The sequence below is a fragment of the Notothenia rossii genome, assembly GCF_949606895.1.
Source record: "Notothenia rossii genome assembly, chromosome: 6".
Classification (NCBI taxonomy): domain Eukaryota; kingdom Metazoa; phylum Chordata; class Actinopteri; order Perciformes; family Nototheniidae; genus Notothenia; species Notothenia rossii.
Window position 1 is genome coordinate 8,852,847 of NC_136909.1, and position 21,578 is coordinate 8,874,424.

The 21,578-nt window shown below is 39.0% G+C and overlaps 2 long non-coding RNA genes across 3 annotated transcripts; one reads left to right on the forward strand and one right to left on the reverse strand.

Moving 5' to 3' along the window:
- Positions 1-7,232: 7,232 nt before the first annotated feature.
- LOC307044513 lies at positions 7,233-7,990 on the reverse strand. The gene is made up of 3 exons (XR_013809657.1): positions 7,872-7,990; positions 7,687-7,788; positions 7,233-7,389 (listed from the first exon to the last, which is right to left on the reverse strand). It is a non-coding gene; the product is annotated as an uncharacterized lncRNA (long non-coding RNA).
- A 7,436-nt stretch (positions 7,991-15,426) lies between these two features.
- LOC307045009 lies at positions 15,427-21,484 on the forward strand. 2 transcript variants are annotated; one of them, XR_013809764.1, is made up of 4 exons: positions 15,427-15,445; positions 18,734-18,928; positions 20,293-20,453; positions 21,276-21,484. It is a non-coding gene; the product is annotated as an uncharacterized lncRNA (long non-coding RNA). The 2 variants fall into 2 exon arrangements; XR_013809765.1 differs by lacking the exon at positions 15,427-15,445 and adding an exon at positions 16,861-17,212.
- Positions 21,485-21,578: the final 94 nt, after the last annotated feature.

Below are 21,578 nucleotides of genomic sequence, written 5' to 3' on the forward strand. Positions count from 1 at the left end.
TGTTCTATGGCAAATGTAAAACATATAATTAATAAATGGGGGGAAATCGCTTGTGTCCATAATGGGCAGCATTAATATATACCCACATGACAGCTCATTGTTACTTTGTAATTCTACTCCACTACAATTCAGAGGTTAACCTGGTATTTTTACTCCACTACATTTAATTTAGTTACTTTCCAGATTCTGATTAATGATGTGAAATATAAACAACCCTTAAATCAGACTTTAGTTACACCTGAGTAAAATTCAGGTGATTGTCAAGTTCCAACAATCAGGAGAGCTATTTGATAGTTGGTGCTTGAGAAGACTAAACATTTATCTGCAGATCCCTATAAAGTATATTCATTACTCGTTATTCTCTAATAATAGTTCATTAAAAACCGTATATTATGGCTATTTTGCACATCCCTTTCAAGATTTCAAGATTTTCTAAGATTTATTGACATATCATATACACAACTACGGTGTAGTTATGCAATGAATGAAAACTTGGGTCGCAGGTTCCTCAACAGTGCATTACAAGACATCTATCTTCCTGGTCGAACGCACTTATTGTAAGTCTCTTTGGATAAAAGCGTCAGCTAAATGCAATGTAATGTAATCTATCAATATGTGTGTATACCTCCACCATTAAACTGTCAAATTCTGCACATTTCTTATTCTATCTACATACATAAGAGTATAATTAATGTGTATAATATCAGTTAAAATAAGTGCTTCAACATAGTTAACATGGCAGGAAATCAATATATTAGACGTTAAGTGCTTTGTCAGGCTTAATAATTATCTTTAGATACCCCCAAAGCTTTTTTCTTATTTAAAAGAAGACCTTCATCTAAAGTATTATTTAATGTTTGAATAAAGTTTAATTAGTTTATCTGTTTTGCACATCCTCATATTAATATATGTGTACATCCTGCACTAAACTGTTTCATTGTCTATGTGCTTCTAAGATGTAATCGTCCCTGTCCTGTATGACTATTTGGCCCCCCTTGTCTGCTGGTTTAATGACTATGTGTTGGCTGTTACCTAATGTTTTAATAATATTTCTATGTTCCTGGCTAATGTTGGGTGTACTCTGTGGAAGGGGGCGCCAATGTCTGAGTGTGTCAAGGTTCTTATTGATGAGTTGTGTTATTTCAGGTGTTGATGTATCAGTGTATGGTTCCCAGGTGGAGGGTCCGGTGAGCGGGACAGGCTCCCGCCCCTGGCTCCCCAGGAAGTGGTCCTTGAGCTTGATACGCCTGTGGAAAGCATGGAGGTCCGCCCTGAGTTACCCATGTAGGGGGTTTGGGTGTGGTATCTGAAAATATAAATCTGATAAATGTGAAGCTTCTGTCAAACTGCAGTAAACTGTCCTGCGATGAGTTGGACCTGGCATTAGATTTAAAGAGCCCTATTCTGCTTTTTGGGTTTTTGTCTCTTTCCTGTAGTGTGTAGACCTTACCTTTACGTGAGGTTTTCTCCTGCCACAATTTGTTGCCGAAATTTCATTGCTTTGTACATCACATACATTTTGTCGGTTTCTTTCTCCACTTGATCCTTCGCCTGTGTAACATTGAAATAAAAGTGTATCATTAGGCCAGACCAGAGGGTAGTCTGTGGAGCTTGGAAAGAATTAACGTAGATTGAGAACTCACCGCATCACAAATCTTCTGAGTCTCCTCAGTTTTTTATTTTTTATTTAGCCTTTATTTATACAGGTGAATCTCATTGAGACACAAGGTCTCATTCTCAAGAGAGACCTGTTCAGTGGTAACACTACCACCCAAAGTTACAGACAGACAGGACACTATACACAGAGGCAACAATCAAATAAAACAACGTAAAAAGTAGCATCCTCTGTCCAGCTCCATCCTCCTGCGATAATATTTGCCATTGTCACTAAGAGAAGTTAGACAACTGTGAATACTCTGGATATTCCTTCATGCTGGGTGGAGCTGCAGGTGTATCCACAACCCTCACATGATCCTGATGAGTTCTGTTTATTTCTGATGAAATATTATCCAAATTCTTGTGAAGGCTTTGAAAAAACATTTATGATATGCACTTCCTTCTCCAGAGTGCAAAGTCTTTACTTATGCAGGCTATTTTATATTTGTTCAAAATAATCAATAATACATCACTGTTTTTTTAAATATTATTATTATTATGATAATCAGTATCAACAACTCCACAGGTATGGAGTTTAATGTTGCTTTACTTAAAATATGTGTTATCCAAATGAAACACTTAACTTCCTCTCTGAGCATCCTCACATCAACACCCATATCATATATATCATATCATATCATATCACTGTATTATGAATGAATGTAACACATAGTGTAAAATCATTTTGAAATAAATAGGTAAAGCATTTTATATGAGACTGCAGAGAATTGTTCATGTCAGGAAAGTAGCGATGCAGGTCTTCAGTCACTGTTGGTGTGTTTCCTCGTTCCATTTAACTCTATGCTCCCCACTTGTTGGGTAACTCCCACTTTGATAACATTAGAGAAATGCATTTCCATCTCCATGGAGGGAAGTCAAAGTCAACTGACGACACTTCTTTTAGAAATCAATAAAAGCAAATGCAACATAAGAGCCACAACAAATACTGCAAGATTATTTTGTTCTGCTTCCCTAATTTTTTTCACCTCTGTGTGAATAGATTACAAATTAGACAGAGGTCTTCAGACTGTTGGTGTGTTTCCTTGTTCCGTTTGACTCACCCACCCAGTTGATGACTCAGAAGAAAAACAAATTAACCTCTTCTCCAGGGAAGTCAAAGTCAACTTTCTAGAGAATTCAGCCTCCTGACAGCCTGGTGGAAAAAACTTGTGTGAACAAGTTGTTTGTGTGTGTGTGTGTGTGTGTGTGTGTGTGTGTGTGTGTGTGTGTGTGTGTGTGTGTGTGTGTGTGTGTGTGTGTGTGTGTGTGTGTGTGTGTGTGTGTGTGTGTGTGTGTGTGTGTGTGTGTGTGTGTGTGTGTGTGTGTGTGTGTGTGTGTGTGTGTGTGTGTGTGTGTGTGTGTGTGTGTGTGTGTGTGTTTCTGTAGGCTATGTCTATGGACAGATATTGTCACTGTGACACCCTTGCAATATTCAGGCACAAACCTAAGCTGATGTGTCTTGAATCAACATGAAGGTTCTAACAGGGCTGAAATAGAGGGATATCAGGAGGGATGTCTCAAATGCATGGTAGAGAAACTTTGGAGGAAAAAAAATATAATAAATATTTATATATAGGGAAATATAACAAAAGAGAAATAAAAGTTTTATCATGTAATTTTGGAGGTACGGTTCCAGGTACCTGACTGAGGCTGGGAAAAGGAGTCTTTTTCATTATGGTCCTTGGTGTTGGAATGACCTTCAATCACGCATCAAACTGACGGCACTTGTCTCAATAGCATGTTTTAAATCGAAGTTGTCTGAAGTCCTTACCACCAGCTGCTCTTGCAGTAATAAGTAGTGCACCTTTCTTATTGTCCTAATATGCTCAATGTAGTGACGGCTTTTTCGTCTTTTGTTTTCTTAGTAATGTTCTCTGTATTTTATATGTTTGTGTTATGTGTAACGTTGCTGCCTTCTTGGCCAGGTCAGCATTGCAAATGAAATTATATCTCAATGCTTTTATCTGGATAAATAAAGGTTAAATAAAATAAAAAATAAATAAAGGGATGTCTAAAATGCGTGGTAGAGAAACTCTGGAGGAAAAATATATATAATAAATATTTATATATAGGGAAATATAACAAAACAAAAAAAAACGTTTTTTCATGTATTTTTTTTATTTAAGATCGTAAGTTGCCCTCACTACATTTGCTTCAGAGAAAATAATGCACAATACATTGTGTAACATGAACTGTATCTATACTTAGTGAGGGCAACATATGATCTTAAATTAAAAATGACATGAAGAAAAATTATATTAATTTCCCCATTCCTAAACAATGAAATAACTAAGAAAAAAGGAAACACATGTGTTGTCAGTTGCCTAGCAACAGGGTTCACGAAATGTACAACATTTCAAGCAGTTATTATCATAGATGTGCCGCAAATATGACTACCAAATTAATTTGCAAGAGGTAAAGTTAACGTTAATAGTACCATTAAAATAAAAAGTCGTAAATAAAGCAAGTGAAGTAGGCCACATTTAATAAAGCCGTGGAGGGAGTTTATGAACCTGGTTAAAGAGTAACCGCCCTTACGGGACGCTTTTAATAAATAAAGCGAACGCACCAGCAAGACGACCCTTCACCTGGCCTCATATTGGTTGAGGGACTTTGAAATTGTTTTTCCACAGAAAACATCCAAGCGCCGAGCAGATTGCAGAAATCTGAGAGGAGACTTGACGAGCGCAGTCAGGGCACAGGAGCAGCCTAAGTGCGAGGAGAAGGTTTTAAACTGGAAAACAGGAAATCTGTGCAAGCAGCAATATATCTGAGTGCAAGCGTACAGTTGGAGCAGAAGCAGAGCAAATCTAAGCGCAAGGACAGGGTTTGACTGAAAGAAATACAAAATCTGAAGTCCTACTTCTGACATTAGAGGGCTCCAAACACCAGCAGCTGTGAGTGTGTGACATCACTGCTAATGCGGTGCTTGAGAAATCAGCTCAAATATTGCCTATGGGGCAGCAAATAGGTCAGGGCAGCTGCTTGTGGGTTTAAATGAACAGTTTGAGGGCTGTTCAGGTGTATATCAGTATGTAGTGTCTCTACTTTAAAGAGTCCTCTCCTGTTAATGTTCAGGTGTATATCAGTATGTAGTGTCTCTACTTTAAAGAGTCCTCTCCTGCTGATGTTCAGGTGTATATCAGTATGTAGTGTCTCTACTTTAAAGAGTCCTCTCCTGCTGATGTTCAGGTGTATATCAGTATGTAGTGTCTCTACTTTAAAGAGTCCTCTCCTGCTGATGTTCAGGTGTATATCAGTATGTAGTGCCTCTACTTTAAAGAGTCCTCTCCTGCTGATGTTCAGGTGTATATCAGTATGTAGTGTCTCTACTTTAAAGAGTCCTCTCCTGCTGATGTTCAGGTATATATCAGTATGTAGTGTCTCTACTTTAAAGAGTCCTCTCCTGCTGATGTTCAGGTGTATATCAGTATGTAGTGTCTCTACTTTAAAGAGTCCTCTCCTGCTGATGTTCAGGTGTATATCAGTATGTAGTGTATCTACTTTAAAGAGTCCTCTCCTGCTGATGTTCAGGTGTATATCAGTATGTAGTGTCTCTACTTTAAAGAGTCCTCTCCTGCTGATGTTCAGGTGTATATCAGTATGTAGTGTCTCTACTTTAAAGAGTCCTCTCCTGCTGATGTTCAGGTGTATATCAGTATGTAGTGTCTCTACTTTAAAGAGTCCTCTCCTGCTGATGTTCAGGTGTATATCAGTATGTAGTGTATCTACTTTAAAGAGTCCTCTCCTGCTGATGTTCAGGTGTATATCAGTATGTAGTGTTTCTACTTTAAAGAGTCCTCTCCTGCTGATGTTCAGGTGTATATCAGTATGTAGTGCCTCTATTTTAAAGAGTCCTCTCCTGCTGATGTTCAGGTGTATATCAATATGTAGTGCCTCTATTTTAAAGAGTCCTCTCCTGCTGATGTTGAGGTGTATATCAGTGTGTAGTGTCTCTACTTTAAAGAGTCCTCTCCTGCTGATGTTCAGGTGTATATCAGTATGTAGTGTCTCTACTTTAAAGAGTCCTCTCCTGCTGATGTTCAGGTGTATATCAATATGAATTGTATTCTCAGTAGCAACATTCTTCTTGTGTGCAGTGAAATTAAGTACCTTGGTCATTATATTTCTGATGATCTCACAGATGACAAAGACATCCATAGACAACGTTGCAAACTGTATGCCCAGGCAAACATATTAATGCGGAAACTTCACAAGTGCTCTGTAGATGTCAAGGTATCACTTTTTAAAGCTTTCTGTGCACCATTGTACACGGCTCACCTGTGGAGTAACTACAAGGCTAGAAGCATACAAAAACTAAAATTTGCATACAATGATGCTTTACGGTTGGTGGTGAGGGTACCAAGATGGCACAGTGCCAGCCAGCTGTTTGTTAACTTGGGGGTACCTACTTGTCAAGCCCTTTTAAGAAAGTTAATGTACAAATTCATGTGTCGCCTAGAAGACTCGGACAATCATGTTATCTCGATTTTAATCAACCCTGTGAAGAGTTCTACTCGGTTCTCTTACATGATTTGGAGACATTGGCGCAATAGCCTATACAGACAGTGAGCATGTGTGGCTAGCTGTGATTGGACTGATTTTATCTTTTTTATCTTTTTGTTTTTATCTGATTTGTGTTTAGCTTTTTTTCTTATTTATTGATGTGTGTCTTGTCTTTTTGTATGTGATATGGACCTTGAGTCTGAAATAAAGATTGAATATGTAGTGTCTCTACTTTAAAGAGTCCTCTCCTGCTGATGTTCAGATGTATATCAGTATTTAGTGTCTCTGCTTTAAAGAGTCCTATCCTGCTGATGTTCAGATGTATATCAGTATTTAGTTACTCCAGCTCCCCGTCTCCTGTTGGCGGTCCGTCCCTTCTCAAGTCCCTTCCCTTCTCTAGTCCCTTCTCAAGTCCCCACTCAAGCCCCTTCTCAAGTCCCTTCTCAGGTCCCGTCTCAAGTCCCTACTCAAGTCCCTTCTCTAGTCCCTTCTCTAGTCCCTTCTCATGTCCCTTCTCTAGTCCCTTCTCTAGCCCCTACTCAAGTCCCTACTCAAGTCCCTACTCAAGTCCCTACTCAAGTCCCTACTCAAGTCCCTTCTCTAGTCCCTACTCAAGTCCCTTCTCTAGTCCCTACTCAAGTCCCTACTCAAGCCCCTTCTCAAGTCCCTTCTCTCGTCCCTACTTAAGTCCCTACTCAAGCCCCTTCTCTAGTCCCTTCTCAAGTCCCTTCACCGTTGGGGGTCCCGCCGACTCATCTCCCAACTCCATGCTTTGTTACATCGGGGTAACACCATGTCCTGTCCCGTTGGGTGTCCCGCCAAGATTACAACTATTTTAGTAATCAGACTTCACTGAAGAAAATCAAACGCTACACACAAGAACCAGAGGACACATTTTGAGATTTGTAATGCTTTCTTTATTATTTATTTAAACGAAAATGCGTTCAACTTTATGCTACCCAACACCAAATATCTGTATCTCTGTGTGACAGATTCAAAATCATTGTTTAATCATTTCAGGATAAAGAAGAAGAGCATTTTAATATCAGACTGCTGCCTTTAAGTGTTACACTGTTGAAAAAGGTCATGTCAACAGTAAGGAAAAGGGCCCAGGGGGTCATGTTTGGTTTTTCCCTCTTCAACGTTGACCAGCTCAACCTTTCCTCCATAACAAGGAAGTTGTCGGAAAACACTCAGATGAATGTAGTCCTCCTCTCCAGCAAAGACCTGCAGGAAAGAGAGGGAAAATATAAATATAAATCTGATTCATGTGAAGCTTGAGTGTGTGTGTGTGTGTGTGTGTGTGTGTGTGTGTGTGTGTGTGTGTGTGTGTGTGTGTGTGTGTGTGTGTGTGTGTGTGTGTGTGTGTGTGTGTGTGTGTGTATGTGTGTGTGTGTGTGTGTGTGTGTGTGTCAGTGGCGGAGTCAGTCACTCATGTGATACGCTCCGTCACAATGATATAAAGACAAACACGCTATCTGAGGCTTTCACGCTTTTTTTTTCATAAATCGCAATATTCCTTACCTTTATGGTGAGGTTTGTTCCTTCCACAATTTGTATCCGGAATTTCACTGCTTTGTACACCGCATACTTTTGGTTGGTTCTTTGCTCCACTTGATCCTTCACCTATGTAAAAATGTATTATTAGGCCAGACCAGAGGTAGTAGTCTGTGGAGCTTGTGAAGAATGAACGTAGATTGAGAACTCACCGCATCACAAATCTTCTGAGTGTCCTCATCAGCGAGTGTCTCGCTCCATCCTCCCATAACTTGATCTGCCATTGTCACGAAGAGAAGTTAGTCAACTGTCAAGTGTCACAAGTATTTTGACTTTTTATCAAATGCATGCATGTATTTATACAGAGAGCCCACACCTGGATACTCCTTCATGCTGGGTGGAGCTGCAGGTGTATCCACAACCCTCACATGATCCTGAGTTATGATTATTTCTGATTCAATATTATCTAGATTCTTGTGAAGACTTTGAAAAACATTTATGAAATGCACTTCCTTCTCCAGGGTGGAAAGTCTTTACTTAGGCAGTTTACATAGTTTTATATTTGTTCAAAAATAATCAATAATACATCACTGTTTTTTTATATTGTTATGAGAATCAGTATCAACAACTCCACAAGTTTGGAGTTTAATGTTGCTTTACTTAAAATATGTGTTATCCAAATGAAACACTTAACTTCCTCTCTGGGCATCCTCAAATCAACACACAACTGCACATCACTGTATTATAAATGAATGTAACACATAGTGTATAATCATTTTGAAATAAATAAGTAAAGCATTTTATATGAGACTGCAGAGAATTGTAATCAGGGAAAGGAGCGTGCAAGTCTTGAGTCACTGTTGGTGTGTTTCCTTAAACCTGTATGCTCCCCATTGTTAGATAACTCCCACCTTGATAACCTTTTGAGAAATGCATTTCCAGGGAAGTCAAAGTCAACTGGCGACACTTCTTTAGAAATCATAAATTGTTCCGTTTGACTCACCCACCCACTCATTCGAATAATTTATTCACAAAGAAATGCGTTTACTTCTCCAGGGAAGTCAAAGTCAACTTAAAAGAGAGTTCAGCCATCTGACAGCCTGGAAGAAAATGTTCTTTAGTCGGGACGAAAGTAGTGTGTGTGTGTGTGTGTGTGTGTGTGTGTGTGTGTGTGTGTGTGTGTGTGTGTGTGTGTGTGTGTGTGTGTGTCAGTGGCGGCGCCAGGGGGGAGCTATGGGGTGCTGAAACACCCCCCCAGGATAGCCATAGCACCCCCAAAAAATGTATCTCTTTTTTATTTTTTATGTGAAATTCCAACCCAGTCTCATGGCATTTCGTGTTATAGTCACGACATGTAATCTATTGATTCGTGTTCACCAACAAGATTTTCCCCTTTTTTTCGTGTCACACAGAACGATTTTAAAAGCAATGTATTTTTATTGGTAGTATGTTTCGTGCCTGCAGCACGTCTTTTTGTCTGGTCGGGTCTTGGAAGACCGGAAGCTGTGGGGTTAATAAAAACATGTTCTTACTCAATATCAAGCCACGATTATTGTTTTCATTTTAAATCGTATAATGTCGGATTTTTTTTGCCATCTGTGAGGAAAAGAAATGGGGCTCAGAGTCTCAGAATACTGAAATCTGTATTTTTTAAATCTTTTTTTCCTTCTAATTTGTTATTCTTTTCTAAATAACACACTGTTATGTACTCAACAATAACACACAATTATCCTTTTTTAAATTTATTTGTCTAATTCCATAATCTCTGGCTTTTTTGGCGTCCGTCAGGAACTGAATTTCAAAATAAAATAACCGGAATCAGACGTAGGCCTATAAGGGACATTTTGAGCATCATTGCTATACACAGCCACTGAACTGATTACCCAAGATCCTCAGCTATGGTTTGAGCTCGTTGATTGGATGTTTTAGCCGCAAAGCATGTAGGGATATGGTGTTAATGCGATATGATAACCGAAAAACATTTCGGAGTTTAGGATGGCCGAAGACGCTACACTACCCATAATCCCCAGCTATCGTTTGGAATAGTCCCCGTGATTAATCTTCAAGCGCTGGGATTGGATGTTGGAGTGGCAGTGCGCCAAGGTTACGCCGAGCGTCAAACAGCTCTTTGAAATGGAACGAAACCACGGCAGACTATCCAAAACTGGAATCCAACGCCCCCCCAGAACTACACATGCTGGCTATTGTGTTTCGCGACATGTTCTATGGCAAATGTAAAACATATAATTAATAAATGGGGGGAAATCGCTTGTGTCCATAATGGGCAGCATTAATATATACCCACATGACAGCTCATTGTTACTTTGTAATTCTACTCCACTACAATTCAGAGGTTAACCTGGTATTTTTACTCCACTACATTTAATTTAGTTACTTTCCAGATTCTGATTAATGATGTGAAATATAAACAACCCTTAAATCAGACTTTAGTTACACCTGAGTAAAATTCAGGTGATTGTCAAGTTCCAACAATCAGGAGAGCTATTTGATAGTTGGTGCTTGAGAAGACTAAACATTTATCTGCAGATCCCTATAAAGTATATTCATTACTCGTTATTCTCTAATAATAGTTCATTAAAAACCGTATATTATGGCTATTTTGCACATCCCTTTCAAGATTTCAAGATTTTCTAAGATTTATTGACATATCATATACACAACTACGGTGTAGTTATGCAATGAATGAAAACTTGGGTCGCAGGTTCCTCAACAGTGCATTACAAGACATCTATCTTCCTGGTCGAACGCACTTATTGTAAGTCTCTTTGGATAAAAGCGTCAGCTAAATGCAATGTAATGTAATCTATCAATATGTGTGTATACCTCCACCATTAAACTGTCAAATTCTGCACATTTCTTATACTATCTACATACATAAGAGTATAATTAATGTGTATAATATCAGTTAAAATAAGTGCTTCAACATAGTTAACATGGCAGGAAATCAATATATTAGACATTAAGTGCTTTGTCAGGCTTAATAATTATCTTTAGATACCCCCAAAGCTTTTTCTTATTTAAAAGAAGACCTTCATCTAAAGTATTATTTAATGTTTGAATAAAGTTTAATTAGTTTATCTGTTTTGCACATCCTCATATTAATATATGTGTACATCCTGCACTAAACTGTTTCATTGTCTATGTGCTTCTAAGATGTAATCGTCCCTGTCCTGTATGACTATTTGGCCCCCCTTGTCTGCTGGTTTAATGACTATGTGTTGGCTGTTACCTAATGTTTTAATAATATTTCTATGTTCCTGACTAATGTTGGGTGTACTCTGTGGAAGGGGGCGCCAATGTCTGAGTGTGTCAAGGTTCTTATTGATGAGTTGTGTTATTTCAGGTGTTGATGTATCAGTGTATGGTTCCCAGGTGGAGGGTCCGGTGAGCGGGACAGGCTCCCGCCCCTGGCTCCCCAGGAAGTGGTCCTTGAGCTTGATACGCCTGTGGAAAGCATGGAGGTCCGCCCTGAGTTACCCATGTAGGGGGTTTGGGTGTGGTATCTGAAAATATAAATCTGATAAATGTGAAGCTTCTGTCAAACTGCAGTAAACTGTCCTGCGATGAGTTGGACCTGGCATTAGATTTAAAGAGCCCTATTCTGCTTTTTGGGTTTTTGTCTCTTTCCTGTAGTGTGTAGACCTTACCTTTACGTGAGGTTTTCTCCTGCCAAAATTTGTTGCCGAAATTTCATTGCTTTGTACATCACATACATTTTGTCGGTTTCTTTCTCCACTTGATCCTTCGCCTGTGTAACATTGAAATAAAAGTGTATCATTAGGCCAGACCAGAGGGTAGTCTGTGGAGCTTGGAAAGAATTAACGTAGATTGAGAACTCACCGCATCACAAATCTTCTGAGTCTCCTCAGTTTTTTAATTTTTATTTAGCCTTTATTTATACAGGTGAATCTCATTGAGACACAAGGTCTCATTCTCAAGAGAGACCTGTTCAGTGGTAACACTACCACCCAAAGTTACAGACAGACAGGACACTATACACAGAGGCAACAGTCAAATAAAACAATGTAAAAAGTAGCATCCTCTGTCCAGCTCCATCCTCCTGCGATAATATTTGCCATTGTCACTAAGAGAAGTTAGACAACTGTGAATACTCTGGATATTCCTTCATGCTGGGTGGAGCTGCAGGTGTATCCACAACCCTCACATGATCCTGATGAGTTCTGTTTATTTCTGATGAAATATTATCCAAATTCTTGTGAAGGCTTTGAAAAAACATTTATGATATGCACTTCCTTCTCCAGAGTGCAAAGTCTTTACTTATGCAGGCTATTTTATATTTGTTCAAAATAATCAATAATACATCACTGTTTTTTAAAATATTATTATTATTATGATAATCAGTATCAACAACTCCACAGGTATGGAGTTTAATGTTGCTTTACTTAAAATATGTGTTATCCAAATGAAACACTTAACTTCCTCTCTGAGCATCCTCACATCAACACCCATATCATATATATCATATCATATCATATCACTGTATTATGAATGAATGTAACACATAGTGTAAAATCATTTTGAAATAAATAGGTAAAGCATTTTATATGAGACTGCAGAGAATTGTTCATGTCAGGAAAGTAGCGATGCAGGTCTTCAGTCACTGTTGGTGTGTTTCCTCGTTCCATTTAACTCTATGCTCCCCACTTGTTGGGTAACTCCCACTTTGATAACATTAGAGAAATGCATTTCCATCTCCATGGAGGGAAGTCAAAGTCAACTGACGACACTTCTTTTAGAAATCAATAAAAGCAAATGCAACATAAGAGCCACAACAAATACTGCAAGATTATTTTGTTCTGCTTCACTAAATATCTTCACCTCTGTGTGAATAGATTACAAATTAGACAGAGGTCTTCAGACTGTTGGTGTGTTTCCTTGTTCCGTTTGACTCACCCACCCAGTTGATGACTCAGAAGAAAAACAAATTAACCTCTTCTCCAGGGAAGTCAAAGTCAACTTTCTAGAGAATTCAGCCTCCTTACAGCCTGGTGGAAAAAACTTGTGTGAACAAGTTGTTTGTGTGTGTGTGTGTGTGTGTGTGTGTGTGTGTGTGTGTGTGTGTGTGTGTGTGTGTGTGTGTGTGTGTGTGTGTGTGTGTGTGTGTGTGTGTGTGTGTGTGTGTGTGTGTGTGTGTGTGTGTGTGTGTGTGTGTGTGTGTGTGTGTGTGTGTGTGTGTGTGTGTGTGTGTGTGTGTGTGTGTGTGTGTTTCTGTAGGCTATGTCTATGTACATATATTGTCACTGTGACACCCTTGCAATATTCAGGCACAAACCTAAGCTGATGTGTCTTGAATCAGCATGAAGGTTCTAACAGGGCTGAAATAGAGGGAGATGAGGAGGGATGTCTAAAATGCATGGTAGAGAAACTCTGGAGGAAAAAAAATATAATAAATATTTATATATAGGGAAATATAACAAAAGAGAAATAAACGTTTTTTCATGTAATTTTGGAGGTACGGTTCCAGGTACCTGACTGAGGCTGGGAAAAGGAGTCTTTTTCATTATGGTCCTTGGTGTTTGAATGACCTTCAATCACGCATCAAACTGACGGCACTTGTCTCAATAACATGTTTTAAATTGAAGTTGTCTGAAGTCCTTACCACCAGCTGCTCTTGCAGTAATAAGTAGTGCACCTTTCTTATTGTCCTAATGTGCTCAATGTAGTGACTGCTTTTTCGTCTTTTGTTTTCTTAGTAATGTTCTCTGTATTTTATATGTTTGTGTTATGTGTAACGTTGCTGCCTTCTTGGCCAGGTCAGCATTGCAAATGAAATTATATCTCAATGCTTTTATCTGGATAAATAAAGGTTAAATAAAATAAAAAATAAATAAAGGGATGTCTAAAATGCGTGGTAGAGAAACTCTGGAGGAAAAATATATATAATAAATATTTATATATAGGGAAATATAAAAAAATAAAAATAAACGTTTTTTCATGTATTTTTTTTATTTAAGATCGTAAGTTGCCCTCACTACATTTGCTTCAGAGAAAATAATGCACAATACATTGTGTAACATGAACTGTATCTATACTTAGTGAGGGCAACATATGATCTTAAATTAAAAATGACATGAAGAAAAATTATATTTCCCCAGGGCCGTGGGAAGTATGGGTGCTGAGGGCGCTGCAGCACCACCTGGTGGAGGACAGGGAAACTGCACTTCCACAATATTAAATACAAATATAATCCAAAAAAAAAGAATTTTCAGCCTTGATGTAACAACATTCATAATTAAGTAAAGATAACACCGTTTTCACCCCGGTTACATTTTCCATTTGCCCTGTACGATGGCCGCTGTAAGTGATGAAAGTGGGGGACGTTGGCTTATCAGGTGCCCGCAGCTCACAGCCAGCGTGAGAGAAAGAGATAGAGAGAGGGGGTGCACCGGTACCGGCGGGGAATGTTGTTAGCTTCTGCTGCGCTAACGGATATAAGAAGCAATAGATTGTATATCTACAATAATGTGGAGGGAGAGCTCTCCTGTCAGACTGAGAGGCTCAGTGAGGTAAAGGTCTCTTGAGTGTTTAGATAGTTCACTTTATTCTAAGTTATCTCAGTGGGTCTCAAACGTTTTGATCACAATTTATGTAAACAAATATTTCCAAGGCACTCCTTTATAATTATTAGGATAAATAAAAACAGGTTTGAAATCATTCCAATGTATACTATAGGACAGTAAACCAAAAATATTGTTTAAAACTGGAGATATTTAACAATGTGCATAAATTAATTAATGTTAACTGATAAAATAAGATATAAATGAACCACAAAAATAAAACAAGTTAGCCTACATTTTATTGTTATTGGCTATGGGTTATTGGATATGTTCACATATTTATTTGATTATTAAAATGCAAACCGATCATTTTCATATGGGTGTTTTAGAGTTGTATTCCCTAGATCAGTCTCTAGTTTGGGCGCTCAGATTGAAGCATTTTACTTTAAAATGTTAAAAAAATCTTCCCGGGGGGGCCCCCCGGACCCCCCTAGAGCATGTGAAGCCCACCCCCAAATTAAAACATGTACAGGCAATACTAAATACATTTGAAGCCTTTTTATATAAGCTGTCCACCATATCAATACGTTTCTCTGTTTGTAGTGTATTGGTCTTTTGTAGTGGTTTTTTCATTGCCAGCTAAAATCTTGCCTAGGGCAGCAAATTGGTGAAAACCGGCCCTGGTGTCATCCCCACAGCACCCCCCATTTCAAACATGTTCCCACGGCTATGTATTTCCCCCTTCCTAAACAATGAAATAACTAAGAAAAAAGGAAACACATGTGTTGTCAGTTGCCTAGCAACAGGGTTCACGAAATGTACAACATTTCAAGCAGTTATTATCATAGATGTGCCGCAAATATGACTACCAAATTAATTTGCAAGAGGTAAAGTTAACGTTAATAGTACCATTAAAATAAAAAGTCGTAAATAAAGCAAGTGAAGTAGGCCACATTTAATAAAGCCGTGGAGGGAGTTTATGAACCTGGTTAAAGAGTAACCGCCCTTACGGGACGCTTTTAATAAATAAAGCGAACGCACCAGCAAGACGACCCTTCACCTGGCCTCATATTGGTTGAGGGACTTTGAAATTGTTTTTCCACAGAAAACATCCAAGCGCCGAGCAGATTACAGAAATCTGAGAGGAGACTTGACGAGCGCAGTCAGGGCACAGGAGCAGCCTAAGTGCGAGCCGAGGAGAAGGTTTTAAACTGGAAAACAGGAAATCTGTGCAAGCAGCAATATATGTGAGTGCAAGCGTACAGTTGGAGCAGAAGCAGAGCAAATCTAAGCGCAAGGACAGGGTTTGACTGAAAGAAATACAAAATCTGAAGTCCTACTTCTGACATTAGAGGGCTCCAAACACCAGCAGCTGTGAGTGTGTGACATCACTGCTAATGCGGTGCTTGAGAAATCAGCTCAAATATTGCCTATGGGGCAGCAAATAGGTCAGGGCAGCTGCTTGTGGGTTTAAATGAGGGCGCAATAGCCTATACAGACAGTGAGCATGTGTGGCTAGCTGTGATTGGACTGATTTTAAAGGGCTGTTCAGGTGTATATCAGTATGTAGTGTCTCTACTTTAAAGAGTCCTCTCCTGTTAATGTTCAGGTGTATATCAGTATGTAGTGTCTCTACTTTAAAGAGTCCTCTCCTGCTGATGTTCAGGTGTATATCAGTATGTAGTGTCTCTACTTTAAAGAGTCCTCTCCTGCTGATGTTCAGGTGTATATCAGTATGTAGTGCCTCTACTTTAAAGAGTCCTCTCCTGCTGATGTTCAGGTGTATATCAGTATGTAGTGTCTCTACTTTAAAGAGTCCTCTCCTGCTGATGTTCAGGTGTATATCAGTATGTAGTGTCTCTACTTTAAACAGTCCTCTCCTGCTGATGTTCAGGTGTATACCAGTATGTAGTGTCTCTACTTTAAAGAGTCCTCTCCTGCTGATGTTCAGGTGTATATCAGTATGTAGTGTATCTACTTTAAAGAGTCCTCTCCTGCTGATGTTCAGGTGTATATCAGTATGTAGTGTTTCTACTTTAAAGAGTCCTCTCCTGCTGATGTTCAGGTGTATATCAGTATGTAGTGCCTCTATTTTAAAGAGTCCTCTCCTGCTGATGTTCAGGTGTATATCATATATACAGGGCGACTGTGGCTGTGAGGGAGTGTGGTCGTCTTTCAACCAGAAGGTTGTGGGTTCGATCCCAGCCCATGCAGTCAACATGTCGATGTATCCTTGGGCAAGATACTTAACCCTGAGTTGCTCCCGATGGCATGGCCAACGGTGTGTGAATGTGTGTGAATGTTAGGTCCTAGAGTAAGGTACACTGCTCTGTATGAATGGGTGTGAATGGGTGAATGACATATAGTATGTAAAGCGCTTTGAGGGGTCTTAAAGACTGGATAAAGCGCTATATAAGTACAGTCCATATCAGTGTGTAGTGTCTCTACTTTAAAGAGTCCTCTCCTGCTGATGTTCAGGTGTATATCAGTATGTAGTGTCTCTACTTTAAAGAGTCCTCTCCTGCTGATGTTCAGGTGTATATCAGTATGTAGTGTCTCTACTTTAAAGAGCAACAAGTCCTCCAACTAATACGACCAAATAGGTCGATTGTTTTCCTCGTTTTCCGACCCATTAATACGACCCAGAGCAGCGTTTTCAATCAACGGGTGCGTCAGCCTGTATACCTTTACGACCCACGGGCGCGTTTTAAATCAACGGGAGGCGGCGTAATGACGTACAACGTCCTCGACAACTTCAGTTAACAACCATCGTTTTTCAGACACGTACACTCTTCAAAAATCACGGCTGTCTGTCGTAGAACAAAACGTGATCCGTCTCTTAAATTTGTGTCGACCACAGACCTTATTTCGAGCTATTTTCCCAAATCCTATGGAGAAATCTCATTGGTTCTGACGCGAGGGAACCGGAAGTGGTCAAATGCTAACTTACCGGGGTTTTGGACTCGTCACTGCATCAGACAACATCCATTTATTTCCCAGACAAGCTAATAAACGTGAGTAGTCAGATATCAAAAGTATATTCATTTTGGGATATGTATTATGTTGTTTTATTTTGTCGTCTAGTACAGTGACTAAGATTACTATGTTTACCTAGGAATAATGATAGCAAAGCTAAATTAGCCAAAAGTAGAATCAGCTAACGTTAACGTGAGCATGGAAGTTATGTGATCCATCGGTTCATGCGGTTGATCCAAATGTTATCAAACGTCACATTCTTTATAACTATATTAAATACTATTTATCTATTAAGTGAAGAGTGACCAGGGGTGTAATACTGCCGAAACACCGCTCCGGCACCTAAAACGGGGATGGTTGTTAGCATCTGGTGCTAGCTAGCTATGATAACGGATAGGCTAAGAGGCTAATGTACCTAATGTAATGTTTACACAGTTAACTTTAGTCTAAGTTATCTCAGTGGGTCTGAAACAGTTTGGTCACCATATATGGAAATACATATTTCCAAGGCACACTTTTATATTATTGTAATGTTCCACAATAGGAGTCGGAAATTCAAGTTCTTAGGTTCAATAGCTCCTTTGGTAGTATACAAATACAGGTTCATAGGTCACAGGTTGCAGGTCGCAGGTTCAACGTCACACAGCACCCTAAAAAAAATCGAATGAATCTAAAACATCGATGAAATCATTACAATTCATACTATTGGACATACAACAAATGCATAAAAAAACAAAACAGTAAATAGTTAAATATGCACAAAGATACATTTAAAAAAAGTATTATTCTTATCATTTTTTTTATTATTGAAATGTATACAGTTAAGTTTCATATGGGTGTTGACAGATGTATCCATAGATTTAGTTAATTTTGCCCTCAAGTGCACAAGATTGATGCATTTAACTTCACGGGGGCCTCCGGACCCCCCTAGAGGACATGAGGTCCACCCCCACTTAAAACATATTCACATGGATAGGATACTAAATACATGTGCACACTTTTTATATAGTAACCTTTGTACCTCAGCAGGAGGGAGTTAGTTTATAAAGGTCCTTCACTGATCACTTAACTATCACGCAGCTGTGTGCAGCATTTACTGTAAGAATCACACATTTATTCAATAATGCAGACTTAATAAATGACCATTCTTTGTTGATTCTGGCTGGAGTGTTAATTGACAGTAGTTACATAAGCTTCAAAACAAGCCACAACTGCGCGTGCACACGTGCAGAACTTATAGAATTAGCAATACACCCCTGGTAATGATGATTTTAGTATTATTTTCTGTGATGATGGAGCATCAACTTTTGGATCAACCAGATATTGACAGATTAGGGTTGTTCATAACAGTCACTTTAAACATGTGACTGACTCTGTATAACATTGTTTTCCTTACTCTTGTGATTTTTGTTCATCCTATCTAAAAGATAAAAAAACATGAGTTCATTGTTTTAACAAGATTTTTCACGATATAATAAAATACATGAATCCTGTAAACATTTGTAGTATAGTATTCTTATTTTTGGTATTCCCTGACATTATCTGTGTTTCTGTTACAGACGCCTACTCAAAAAGTGTGCCAGACATGCAGGCAAAGCATAGGAGTAGCAAGTAAAAAATGCAAACAATGTGGTGCCATCCAACCCTACAAAGAGAAACTCTCCAAGCAAAAAGAAAAGGTTGCACAGGAGTGGAAGGCCACGCAAAAGAAAAACCACAGTGTCAACAAAGTGTATGACTCGACACATTTACTGGTAAGCTTTTTTCTCTTGCAGATGTCAGTTATCATAAAAAAGTGTGTAAATAATCCCTGATCTTAATCTTTTTATACAAATTGTTAAATTACTGAATTGATTTATACTTTCCAACAGTCGCCCTCATTTACTTTTTAAAAATAATCCTAATTTCTTAAGTAAGTTTATGTGAGAAGTACAGACTAGTGCACGATTACTGCACTTCATGTAATGTGTTAAGCAAAATTGTTGTCACCGTTGTATTTAAAGCTGTAAAGGCATAACACATTTTTTCGAACTGATGTTAGATAGTGTTTGTACTTGCAAGCACCCAGTTTTAGTAAAACATTATTTCTTAACCAGAAGTAACATAGTTCAGGCCAGTGGTAATTCCTAGAATCAGAGCTTCAATGTACATGTTTTTCTAATTATATCTTACAAAAAAACCTGCATTTTGGTGTTTTATATTTTATTTTGGAACTTCATAGTATAGAAAACACATAATTATGTGACTATGGTTTCCAAAAGTAAAATGAATGAAATATCATATACATTTTTGAATAAATGGTAAAACCAAGAATGTCAGTGAATCAAAACCAGCCCATATTAATATAGTGCTTGAAAGACAATCAAGACCTGGAAAGAGTTAGTATTAATAAAGAGGCCCTTAAAAGCACTTTCATTAAGCTTACCAGAGTCTCTGACTTTGAGCCGTGTTCGAACAGTCCTTTAAAAATTCCCCTGTAACACCAGCTTTACATCTGAAGTGCTGTTAATGCGGAACTTTGAACCTGAAATGATATAGGTTATAGCTTGCTGACATGTTTCAAAGCTAAATGTAGCTTATTCAGATATCTGAATGTGAGAATTAAATGGACAAATATTAGGCATGCCAGAAACTGACCATGATCAAAATCGGACAGCCCTGGCGAATATTAATTGATTATTCGCCGCCGAATTGAAACTAAGCCAGGAAAAAAAAGAAATACATAAATAATAATAAAAATATATATAAATAAAATCGAATTTTAAAAATAATTTTCGATTATGGAGACTGTAACGAATATTCGAAAAATAGAATAATCGCTGGCATCCCTAACCCATATAAAAATAACTATGCCCATGTAAAAAAAACTCAAAGTGAACCCGAGCTCGATAAACTTCTTTTTTTTTTTACAGTTCTTTTTTAGGGGCTCCCCTAAAAGGGGTCTAAAATCACACCTGGTTAATTGTGGGGTGCCTTCCTCAATGTGCACACGTATCACATCAGTGCATTTTTCACTTAGGCAAAATAAATGGAGTTATAATGGCTTTAGGTGTGTGAAAATGTTTAGAACTGTTGTGTACATAATATTTCTTGTTTTTTTGTGTCCATTGTGTTCCAGCTCCACAAATGGAAAATGTTAGATCGGCGTCCCATCCTCCTTCTTGCCAAGAGAGGCACAAATGGTTTTTGCCGATTGCATCTGTCCATGGCAAATCGAGACAGAAGATGGTAACAATGCACTTGTTACCATAAAGAGGATTTACGAAAGCCTTATTAATGGTAAAGTATACAAATCTGCATGCTATATTTCAGCAATTTATCTGTTAACATTTTTTGTAAATTAGTTGCCCAGTTATCTGGTTTTAAATGTAAAAAAATGTGAATCACTGTTTACCAAGTAGTACAAATATGTCGTTATGTCTTGTTTTGTCAGTTAAAGGGCCCATGTCATGCTTTTCTGGTTATTACCCGTCCCCTTCTGTGTTATGAAGCTTTTCCTGCATGTAAACGGTCTGCAGAGTCACAAACCCTCAAAGTACACCCTGTAGCGAGTAAAACTCTAACACAGAAAATACCTGTCTATGCTGCTCTTTTTCAAAAAAAAATCTTCCTGAGTATAGTGACGTAACGGGCATAGTGACGTACCGGCTCACACACACTCACTCAGCCTTATCTTTTCTCAGCCGAGGCTCCGTGGATCTCCTCACGCACACACGCACTCACACTCACAGCCTGGATGTGAGTGTGTGTGTGTGTGTGTGCGCTCAGGCTGAGTTCCTCGCTGTCTCGCAGACCCCACACAGCAACCAGGAAACAACACCAGTAATCCAGCTCACACTGTCTGCTCCTCGAGCCTAAAAGGGCGGAGCAGCGAGCCCCCCAACGTCCCGCCAACACGGCACCCAGACCCCACGCAGCATTCTCATCTGTTTGTCCTTAGTGGTGTCATTTCCTGGTTGCTAACAAACGCCATTGTAACACAGAATCACTGATGTTCCGCTGTTTCATTTTTAGCTGTAATTACTCAGATTATAAATATATATGGCGGATTATACTTGGTCATTTACTCACCATGCGTCTACTTTTTTTTCTTCTCAATAGTGACTTTGGCAGTTGAACCTGAGGGCCCTTGTACCACACAGGCAGAAATGGCCGCAGACCCAGGATCAGACTTGTCTGTACCTCTTACCACCGAGACTGACACTGAGTTCACTCTCTTCCTCACTCCTGTGTCCTCCGGCCTGACTCCTGCTCTCTCCTCCGGGCTGACTCCTGCTCTCTCCTCCGGGTAGACTCCTGCTCTCTCCTCCGGGCTGACTCCTGCTCTCTCCTCCGGCCTGACTCCTGCTCTCTCCTCCGGCCTGACTCCTGCTCTCTCCTCCGGGCTGACTCCTGCTCTCTCCT